Raw genomic sequence first — 7500 nt, forward strand, 5'->3', positions numbered from 1 at the left:
GTCGGGCAAGCCTGTCAAAGATTTGAGCGTATGTCAAAAGCTTTAGACTTCCGCGAACTCTCTGGCTTGCACTGAGACCCGAGGTCGATGTGCTCAGCACCACGGGGCCCCTTTCGCCTGCAGGTCCCGAGCCGCCAACATGTTCTTAGTATCGTGTTCCCCAAACCTGGGTGACGGGCACCACAGGGCGACAGAGCCATCGCACTTGCCGGGTGGCAGAGGAAGGACCGGACTATGTACAATAGCGGCCAACGACTCCCAGAGCCGGTTGTGCGGGGCTCGAGGTCTGCTCTCAACATCACATGCTTTTGGATGTGCTCAGGCAAGGGTCAGACCACATCCTTCCTGGCAGCACCCAAAGCAACCAGGCCGCTCGCGTCTCTCGCCTTCATTTTTCGACACAAGCGCCTGAGGAGGGACGCCACCCCTCCCCATTGCGTCAAGAGACCACCCCACCGGCCTCTGACTGATTCTTAGAACGGACGGAAAGAGTCGGGCAAGCCTGTCAAAGCTTTGAGCGAATGTCAAAAGCTTTAGACTTCCGCGAACTCTCCGGCTTGCACTGAGACGCGAGGTCGATGTGCTAAGCACCACGGGGCCCCTTTCGCCTGCAGGTCCCGAGCCGCCAACATGTTCTTCGTATCGTGTTCTCCAATCCTGGGTGACGGGCACCGCAGGGAGGCAGAGCCATCGCACTTGCCGGGTGGCAGAGGAAGGACCGGACTATGTACAATAGCGGCCAACGACTCCCAGAGCCGGTAGTGCGGCGTCTGCTCTCAGCCTAAGAGGCTTCTGGGAGTGCTCAGGCAAGGGTCAGCCTGCACCCTTGCTGGCAGCACCCAGGGGAACCAGGACGCTTGCATCTCTCGCCTTCATTTTCGACACAAGCGCCTGAGGAGGGACGCCACCCCTCCCCTTGCGTCAAGAGACCTCCCCACCGGCCTCTGACTGATTCTTAGAACGGACGGAAAGAGTCGGGCAAGCCTGTCAAAGCTTTGAGCGAATGTCAAAAGCTTTAGACTTCCGCGAACTCTCCGGCTTGCACTGAGACGCGAGGTCGATGTGCTAAGCACCACGGGGCCCCTTTCGCCTGCAGGTCCCGAGCCGCCAACATGTTCTTAGTATCGTGTTCTCCAAACCTGGGTGACGGGCACCGCAGGGAGGCAGAGCCATCGCACTTGCCGGGTGGCAGAGGAAGGACCGGACTATGTACAATAGCGGCCAACGACTCCCAGAGCCGGTAGTGCGGCGTCTGCTCTCAGCCTAAGAGGCTTCTGGGAGTGCTCAGGCAAGGGTCAGCCTGCACCCTTGCTGGCAGCACCCAGGGGAACCAGGACGCTTGCATCTCTCGCCTTCATTTTCGACACAAACGCCTGAGGAGGGAAGCCAACCCTCCGTGTGTCAAGAGACCGTCCCCGCCCCGGCCTCCGACTGATTCTTAGAACGGACGGAAAGAGTCAGGCAAGCCTGTTAAGACTTCCGCGAACTCTCCGGCTTGCACTGAGACGCGAGGTCGATGTGCTCAGCACCACGGGGCCCCTTTCGCCTGCAGGTCCCGAGCCGCCAACATGTTCTAAGTATCGTGTTCTCCAAACCTGGGTGACGGGCACCGCAGGGAGGCAGAGCCATCGCACTTGCCGGGTGGCAGAGGAAGGACCGGACTATGTACAATAGCGGCCAACGACTCCCAGAGCCGGTAGTGCGGCGCCTGCTCTCAGCCTAAGAGGCTTTTGGGAGTGCTCAGGCAAGGGTCAGCCTGCACCCTTGCTGGCAGCACCCAGGGGAACCAGGACGCTTGCATCTCTCGCCTTCATTTTCGACACAAACGCCTGAGGAGGGAAGCCAACCCTCCGTGTGTCAAGAGACCGTCCCCGCCCCGGCCTCCGACTGATTCTTAGAACGGACGGAAAGAGTCAGGCAAGCCTGTTAAGACTTCCGCGAACTCTCCGGCTTGCACTGAGACGCGAGGTCGATGTGCTCAGCACCACGGGGCCCCCTTCGCCTGCAGGTCCCGAGCCGCCAACATGTTCTAAGTATCGTGTTCCCCAAACCTGGGTGACGAGCACCGCAGGGAGGCAGAGCCATCGCACTTGCCGGGTGGCAGAGGAAGGACCGGACTATGTACAATAGCGGCCAACGACTCCCAGAGCCGGTAGTGCGGCGCCTGCTCTCAGCTTAAGAGGCTTTTGGGAGTGCTCAGGCAAGGGTCAGCCTGCACCCTTGCTGGCAGCACCCAGGGGAACCAGGACGCTTGCATCTCTCGCCTTCATTTTCGACACAAACGCCTGAGGAGGGAAGCCAACCCTCCGTGTGTCAAGAGACCGTCCCCGCCCCGGCCTCCGACTGATTCTTAGAACGGACGGAAAGAGTCAGGCAAGCCTGTCAAAGATTTGAGCAGATGTCAAAATCTTTTAAGACTTCCGCGAACTCTCCGGCTTGCACTGAGACCCGAGGTCGATGTGCTCAGCACCACGGGGCCCCTTTCGCCTGCAGGTCCCGAGCCGCCAACATGTTCTAAGTATCGTGTTCCCCAAACCTGGGTGACGAGCACCGCAGGGCGGCAGAGCCATCGCACTTGCCGGGTGGCAGAGGAAGGACCGGACTATGTACAATAGCGGCCAACCACTCCCAGAGCCGGTAGTGCGGCGTGCGAGGTCTGCTCTCAGCGGAAGAGGGTTTTGGGAATGCTCAGGCAAGGGCCAGCCTGCACCCTTCCTGGCCGCTCCCACGGGAACCAGGCTACTTGCAATCCTTTCCCCCAATAGCAAGTGCCTTTTGGAGGGACGGCCGGAGTCAACGTGGGGTTTGCCCGCCCTCCAAAGTGTCAAGAGACCGCCGCACAGGCCTCTGACTGATTCTTAGAACAGGCAGCAAGAGTTGGGTAAGTCTGTCGAAAATTTGACAAAGTGTCAAAAATTAGACTTCCGAGAGCTCTTGGGCATGCACACAGGCCTGTCATTCAAGTGCTCTGCCCGCGGAACCGTTTTTCGGATGCCTTTCAAAGTGGTCCCGCGCCGCCATTTTGTTCTAAAAATCGTGTTCCCAGAAATCTCCGGGTACCCCGCCAACCTCACTGTGTCACAATGTCAAGTGGCACTGAATGGGTCTGAATTTCAAATTCGACTGCTTCGCTCTGGAACTCGAACCCGGCAAAACCGTTTGGATTTTTCCCGGTCCAGACTTCCGCGGCAGACAAAGTTAAAGTTTTCGGGCTGCAGACTCAAAACGACATCTGGCCAACCGCCGGGCTCAATTCGCCCAGTTCCTCCGGCACTTCGGAACTCATGTTCGGCATGAGTTTTTGAATCTTTCCCGATGCTTCGGCATTTTCCTCCGCTGACACTTAGAATATTTTTCACACTTGGCCGAAAATTTTTCTAAGTTTTTCTGGTTACTGATTTCTTCTTTTCGGGCATTTTTCTAAGTTTTCTTGGTTACTCATTTCTCATTTTCAAACATTTTTCTAAGTTTTTCTGGTTACTGATTTCTTCTTTTTGGGCATTTTTCTAAGTTTTCTTGGTTACTCATTTCTCATTTTCAAACATTTTTCTAAGTTTTTCTGGTTACTCATTTCTCATTTTCAAACATTTTTCTAAGTTTTTCTGGTTACTGATTTCTTCTTTTTGGGCATTTTTCTAAGTTTTCTTGGTTACTCATTTCTCATTTTCAAACATTTTTCTAAGTTTTTCTGGTTACTGATTTCTTCTTTTTGGGCATTTTTCTAAGTTTTCTTGGTTACTCATTTCTCATTTTCAAACATTTTTCTAAGTTGTTCTGGTTACTCATTTCTCATTTTCAAACATTTTTCTAAGTTTTTCTGGTTACTGATTTCTTCTTTTTGGGCATTTTTCTAAGTTTTCTTGGTTACTCATTTCTCATTTTCAAACATTTTTCTAAGTTTTTCTGGTTACTGATTTCTTCTTTTTGGGCATTTTTCTAAGTTTTCTTGGTTACTCATTTCTCATTTTCAAACATTTTTCTAAGTTTTTCTGGTTACTCATTTCTCATTTTCAAACATTTTTCTAAGTTTTTCTGGTTACTGATTTCTTCTTTTTGGGCATTTTTCTAAGTTTTCTTGGTTACTCATTTCTCATTTTCAAACATTTTTCTAAGTTTTTCTGGTTACTGATTTCTTCTTTTTGGGCATTTTTCTAAGTTTTCTTGGTTACTCATTTCTCATTTTCAAACATTTTTCTAAGTTTTTCTGGTTACTCATTTCTGCTTTTCCAACGTTTTACTAAGTTTTGCTGGTTACTGAGTTCACACTTTTAAACATTTTCGGGCATTTTTCTACGTTTTTCATGTTACTCATTTAGCACTTTCAGGCACTTTCCTATGCTTTCCTGCTTACTGATTTCACACTTTTAAGCATCTTCGGGCATGTTCCCTAAGTTTTGCAGTTCATTCGTTTGGGACAGTCAGGCAACTTTCCTAAGCTTTCCTGGTAACCGAATTCACATTGTTGAGAACTTTGGAACCCTTCCCTAAGCTGTGCTGGTTACTCACTTTACCTCTTCAGACACTTGCCCCCGTTGTGACAGAGACCACTTCCCGACTCGGGAAATGCACCAAATTCGGCCTGAACTCAGAGGGCAGTCCCCCCTCGAAGGCGTGGAAGTCGGCAGAATCGCCGGGTCAAATCCGGCTGAGCTACCCGGCTTGGAAGCCTCAAAGTCGGTATGAGCTGTCAGGTTCACTCCCATCCCCGTTTGGACCACTTCCCGACTCGGGAAATTCACCAAATTCGGCCTGAACTCAGAGGACAGTCCCCCCTCGAAGGCGTGACAGTCGGCAGAACCGCCGGATCAAATCCGGCTGAGCTACCCGGCCCCGAAGCCTCAAAGTCGGTAAGAGCTGTCAGGTTCTCTCCCATCCCCGTTTGGACCACTTCCCGACTCGGGAAATTCACCAAATTCGGCCTGAACTTATACAACAGTCCCCCCTCGAAGGCGTGACAGTCGGCAGAACCGCCGGATCAAATCCGGTTGAGCTACCCGGCTTGGAAGCCCCAAAGTCGGTAAGAGCTGTCAGGTTCACTCCCATCCCCGTTTGGACCACTTCCCGACTCGGGAAATTCACCAAATTCGGCCTGAACTTATACAACAGTCCCCCCTCGAAGGCGTGTCAGTCGCTAGAACCGCCGGATCAAATCCGGTTGAGCTACCCGGCTTGGAAGCCCCAAAGTCGGTAAGAGCTGTCAGGTTCACTCCCATCCCCGTTTGGACCACTTCCCGACTTAGGAAATTCACCAAATTCGGCCTGAACTTAGAGGAGAGTCCCCGCTCGAAGGCGTGGAAGTAGGCAGAATCGCCGGGTCAAATCCGACTGAGCTACCCGGCCCCGAAGCCTCAATGTCGGTAAGAGCTGTCAGGTTCACTCCCATCCCCGTTTGGACCACTTCCCGACTCGGGAAATTCACCAAATTCGGCCTGAACTTAGACAACAGTCCCCCCTCGAAGCCGTGGCAGTCGCTAGAACCGCCGGATCAAATCCGGTTGAGCTACCCGGCTTGGAAGCCCCAAAGTCGGTATGAGCTGTCAGGTTCACTCCCATCCCCGTTTGGACCACTTCCCGACTTAGGAAAATCACCAAATTCGGCCTGAACTCAGAGGGCAGGCCCCCCTCGAAGGCCAGGCATTCGGCAGAACCGCCGGGTCAAATCCGACTGTGCTACCCGGCCCCAAAGCCTCAAAGTTGGTATGAGCAGTTAGGTTCACTCCCATCCCCGTTTGGACCACTTCCCGACTTAGGAAATTCACCAAATTCGGCCTGAACTTAGAGGAGAGTCCCCGCTCGAAGGCGTGGAAGTCGGCAGAATCGCCGGGTCAAATCCGACTGAGCTACCCGGCCCCGAAGCCTCAATGTCGGTAAGAGCTGTCAGGTTCACTCCCATCCCCGTTTGGACCACTTCCCGACTCGGGAAATTCACCAAATTCGGCCTGAACTTAGACAACAGTCCCCCCTCGAAGCCGTGGCAGTCGCTAGAACCGCCGGATCAAATCCGGTTGAGCTACCCGGCTTGGAAGCCCCTAAGTCGGTATGAGCTGTCAGGTTCACTCCCATCCCCGTTTGGACCACTTCCCGACTTAGGAAAATCACCAAATTCGGCCTGAACTCAGAGGGCAGGCCCCCCTCGAAGGCCAGGCATTCGGCAGAACCGCCGGGTCAAATCCGACTGTGCTACCCGGCCCCAAAGCCTCAAAGTTGGTATGAGCAGTTAGGTTCACTCCCAAACCCGTTGGGACCACTTCCCGACTTAGGAAATTCACCAAATTCGGCCTGAACTGAGACAACAGTCCCCCCTCGAAGGCGTGACAGTCGGTAGAACCGCCGGGTCAAATCCGGCTGAGCTACCCGATTTGGAAGCCTTCAACACAAAACCCATCCGGCAATGCCACTCAAAAAGGGCCCAAATTCAGAAACACCCCCTTCAATAGGTACCACTTCCTCGGAGACACTACCGGGACACGCTCCCCTCGGCGAAAATTAAGCCCCCACCACTAACTGAAGCCAACCGCAGCCCCAACTTCAACGGAGAAATCAGTAACCAATTCAAAAATGCACTTGGTTACTGATTTGTACTGCTTCAAAAATATTCTAAGTGTCGCTGGTTACTGATTTGTACTGCTTCAAAAATATTCTAAGTGTCAGTGGTTACTGATTTGTACTGCTCCAAAAATATTCTAAGTGTCAGTGGTTACTGATTTGTACTGCTTCAAAAATATTCTAAGTGTCAGTGGTTACTGATTTGTACTGCTCCAAAAATATTCTAAGTGTCGCTGGTTACTGATTTGTACTGCTTCAAAAATATTCTAAGTGTCAGCGGTTACTGATTTGTACTGCTTCAAAAATATTCTAAGTGTCAGTGGTTACTGATTTGTACTGCTTCAAAAATATTCTAAGTGTCGCTGGTTACTGATTTGTACTGCTTCAAAAATATTCTAAGTGTCAGTGGTTACTGATTTGTACTGCTTCAAAAATATTCTAAGTGTCAGTGGTTACTGATTTGTACTGCTCCAAAAATATTCTAAGTGTCGCTGGTTACTGATTTGTACTGCTTCAAAAATATTCTAAGTGTCAGTGGTTACTGATTTGTACTGCTTCAAAAATATTCTAAGTGTCGCTGGTTACTGATTTGTACTGCTTCAAAAATATTCTAAGTGTCAGTGGTTACTGATTTGTACTGCTTCAAAAATATTCTAAGTGTCGCTGGTTACTGATTTGTACTGCTCCAAAAATATTCTAAGTGTCGCTGGTTACTGATTTGTACTGCTTCAAAAATATTCTAAGTGTCGCTGGTTACTGATTTGTACTGCTCCAAAAATATTCTAAGTGTCGCTGGTTACTGATTTGTACTGCTTCAAAAATATTCTAAGTGTCGCTGGTTACTGATTTGTACTGCTTCAAAAATATTCTAAGTGTCAGTGGTTACTGATTTGTACTGCTTCAAAAATATTCTAAGTGTCGCTGGTTACTGATTTGTACTGACTCAAAAATATT

Source organism: Hemiscyllium ocellatum, assembly GCF_020745735.1.
Source record: "Hemiscyllium ocellatum isolate sHemOce1 chromosome 15 unlocalized genomic scaffold, sHemOce1.pat.X.cur. SUPER_15_unloc_2, whole genome shotgun sequence".
Classification (NCBI taxonomy): domain Eukaryota; kingdom Metazoa; phylum Chordata; class Chondrichthyes; order Orectolobiformes; family Hemiscylliidae; genus Hemiscyllium; species Hemiscyllium ocellatum.